Below are 4364 nucleotides of genomic sequence, written 5' to 3' on the forward strand. Positions count from 1 at the left end.
ATGAGACTCGCGACATCACTTATTCCTTGTAGCTTGGCAACGAGCCTAATTTTTCGCATCCAAGCCATCACATCTCCTTCGCCATTAAAAGGCCTGATCGCATCGCTGGCGATTCTAATCTTGGCTGCCATCACGGCGAATTTCTACACGTGGGGCCGAAATAGCTTGTGGTGTATGCGTGCGAGTAGATGTAATCGCCTTACCTCGGTTTTCCTTTCGTCGACTGCGAGTCTGTCTTGCGGTATCCAATCCTTGAAGCTTGCCCCGACCCAAACAACACCAAGAATAGCAGCTGCTTCTCCCAAACCTAGACCGTCGCTTAACACGTCTTGTCCTGACCACGACCCCATTCAAAAAGGGCACAAATCCCGATTGAGGCTCCCTCTGCCCTTTTTCCTCTTCCGGTCAATTCGCCCTTCCGGTCAGCCTCCCCAGACACTGACGTCATACCACAGTGTGCTAAGAAGGTTCTGCAACAGGTCAAGCACTATTGGTCTGCCAGGAATGAAAGCAAAGAGTTAGCTCTGGACTTCGGCAGCTCACGTTTTCTTTGTGCTCTTGCAATTCTATTCTGTTCATAGGAGGTGGCAGCTCTGTTGGTGCAGCTACACCAGACAGGATGATCCTGTGCTTGCATTTCCTAGGTGTCAGGGTTGATTTGAAAGCACTTCAGTGAGGCTTTGAGTAGGGTTGATTTGAAAGCACTTCAGTGAGGCTTTGAGAAGCACTTTTCTGCCCACTTTGTGTGCACTTGTCTTCCGCCAATTCATTGTTAAACAGTTTTTTGTTATTTATGTGTCAGACCTGCCCACCTGACCTATGCTCTCCTCATGAGTGTGTAAATGCTTAGCAGATCAACTTGAGAGAGGATTTCCATGACTGGGACCTTGTCTTACCAGGTGATTTTCAACAGCTTTCTCAGACAGTTCATGTGGAAGTGGTTTAACCATTTGGTGTGGCATTCATAAACCATGCATGTAAATACCAACAAAGACACATGTACATATATGTAAACACAGACAAGGACATATAAATATATATATATATATATATGTTAATAGCATACCATTTTAAAGTTGGTTTAAAACAGAAGGATTTAAATGGATAAACTGAAGTTTCATTACACTGGGAACATTAAAGAAAGAATAAAGTTAGAATCATAAGACCAGTTGCTAATATAAAATGTCTATATAATATTTTTACCCTGTACAAGAACAAACAGGATTGAGGTAATTGCAATAACTACAGAAGGATTTTCTTCCAGAGCAATGTTGGAAAGGACTTCTCTCATGTGATCCTAAACAGACTACAGAAAATCACTGAAAGAGTTTAACCCAGGTCTCAGTTTGGCTTCAGTTTAGAATACTCCACAATTAACATGATTTTCTCATTTCAACAACTGCAAGAAAATGCAAAGAGCAAAGACAACCACTTTATATCACTTAATTGATGTCCTGAAAGGATTTAACTTTGTGAGTTGAGGCATCTTATTCAAAATCCTTGCTAAGACTGGATGCCCTCTATTATTACTCAGAACCTTTCAGCCATTCCACACAGACATGAAAAGTATCATTCAGTTTGATGAGTTTTCCTTGAAATTTTTCAGCATTCTCAGAGGAGTGAAGCAGGGCTACATGCATACCCACCACCACCGTCCACTTGGTTTGGCATCTTCTCTGATGTTAAGTTGAAGCATGCTTTTGGAACATCAGCTGATAGTGTTTACCTTCACACAGGTCTTATTTTTTTTCTCTAAGTACAATGAAGAAACTTCTTCAATGGTGTTTTGCTCTTTCAAATGACTATAGACCAAAGGTGCTGGGAGAACTCTAACTGCATGTTGTAGTGCATCTTACAATAGCCTTTTCTCTCTTTTCTTACTGTTATTTCATCTAATTTGACTTTGCAACTTTTATTCCTTTCTTAGTAGCCAACAGCCACTATTTGTAATTGGTTACTGCCTTCTCCCATGCAGTTACAATCTGACCAGTTTTTCATTGAGATGTTATTTGATAACATCCTTATAATGGAGGTTATGACAAACTCTTTGATGGCTTCTACATTTCAACTACTAAGAGTACAAGTCTTGGAGATATTAGTGTCCTCCATTTGGATCATATATACCACCTAGTACTGAAATTGCAACAGGATACCACTAAGCATTTTTGCACACTGAAGGACCCCTTGGCAGCACATCAGTTTTCTTGGAATACCAATGATAGTGTTTAGGTCTTAGTAGAATACAACAGACAGAATATTGCTATTGCTTGGCGTACTTGGTGTTTCACTGACAGTTTTATGCCATATTGTTTTCTTAATCAATCATTGAGCTTCTCAAAGTGAGTGCAGCTGAGTGTATGCAGTGATCCATCTCTACATCCAGGCTGTCATTATCAGAAACCATGTTTTCCAAATGTGTGAGCTTCTACACCTCTTTTAGAGGCATATTCACAATCCTGATTGTCAGAGGTTCATGTTTTCAGCACTCCAGATTCAGGATGGTACATAACTTCAGTCTGTTTTGCATTTAATGACAAACAGAAAGCTGACACTATATATTCAAAATAGTGCAAGTTTTCTGAGTATCTTCTAGGAAATGAGTTACTAGAGATTAGTCATCAGCAAAAATGAGTTTGCAAATGCACATATCATGGTGGTTCTTTAGTTTAGATATATTCAGCAGTTCACCATCTTCTCTTGTGCAGATCTACACTCTACATGTGAGTTCACTGGTCATTCTTTCAGTTACAATACCCAGAAATAATGGTTTCAAATTTTGACACAAGGCCAACAGTTTTCCAGAAGAGAGGGAGGTTGATTACAATGACCCCAGTACTTGACTGGTATTTATTTTATCAGCCCAAAAGGCTGAAAGGTAAAGTCAAACTCAGAACACAAAGACACAAAATGCTGTTAAACATTTTGTCTGATGTGATAACAGTTTTGCCAGTTTGCCACCTTACAACATCCAGAAATAATGTGAATAGCATTGAAATGAGCATATGACTTGTTTATTCCACTCAACAGTTTCCATGCAGTGAGAGAGAATCCTAACCTATTTCTAGCAGATCAAGTGACCTTAAAAGGGCCTCTACTTTGGCTCACATACAATTATTTTGTCAGTAAATATGTGAATGAAGTTAGAAGTGAAAGATGACCATACTGAAAAAGTTAACAGACTAGAGGGGAAAGAATCACAAGACAAATTCTTCAAGCCTATCTAATTGGTAAGAGACTTAGGGTTAATATCCAGTTTCAGTTGGTCGTGATTGGGAATCCAGCTGGAAGGCGTAATGACAGTTACTTCTGATAGGACCCAATGAAAGAGGTGTCTGAAGACTCTACCCCAATGACCCTCCTCCCAAGAATAGTGGGTGGAGAAGATGGACGGATGGATGGATGAAATGGTGGAGAATGATTTTGCTATCAACTTGTTTAGTTTCAAAGAAGGAATTGTACAGAAAACTTTTTATACACTTATAAGTGCATGCATAGCCATGAGGTTAAGGAATTCATTTCAGAGCCACAGGGGTTAGGATTCTCTCTCACTACATGGAAACTGTTGATTGGTGCTTTCTACTATAGATCATATGAAATTAAGCAAACAGAAACTGGGAAAAGCCTATCATATATGCACATGTGTATGTGTGTGTGTGTGTGTGTCTCTCTCTCTCTCTTTCTTTCACATGCTCTATCTCATTCTCTTACACATTCGTCTCTTTATCAATTTCAATTGTGTTCTCTTCCTCATGTGGAGACATACAACTTCAATGCAGCTTCACACATACATTCTCTCTCCCACACTGCAACGCAGACATACTGCTGACACCAAATACACACACACATACACACACACACAGCAATAACAACAACACAGACATAGTGCTTACACCAAATATACAAATACATGCACACACACACACACAAACACATTCACACATATTCACATACACATAATAGAGAATCATGGCATACCTACCCATACCTACATTTCTCTTATAAATTATTAATTTCTTAAAACAAAAGTTTTTAAAACCGTTTATTGATGTCAACTACGTCTGTCATAAATATAAAGTATTCCGTTATTCAACACAAGCTCTTATAAAACATTTATCACAATGGGTCATACAATATAGTAGCAAGTTGGATTATTTTCAAGTGTTTGTTTTCCTTTCAAGTGTTTTCCTGCCTCACTTGTCAATCAAGCTTACTTGCAAGAAGAAGCTACCATGGACATAAGAAATTAAAATAGAAACTATCAACTCAAGATTAGAACTTATTCTTTATATTAATTAATAAAGCATTGGTTCCATAAGTTTGACTCGTTATTTACCAGAAGTCATTATTTAATCTCTGGTTAGCTT

This window comes from Octopus bimaculoides, chromosome 6 (assembly GCF_001194135.2).
Source record: "Octopus bimaculoides isolate UCB-OBI-ISO-001 chromosome 6, ASM119413v2, whole genome shotgun sequence".
Taxonomy (NCBI): Eukaryota; Metazoa; Mollusca; class Cephalopoda; order Octopoda; family Octopodidae; genus Octopus; species Octopus bimaculoides.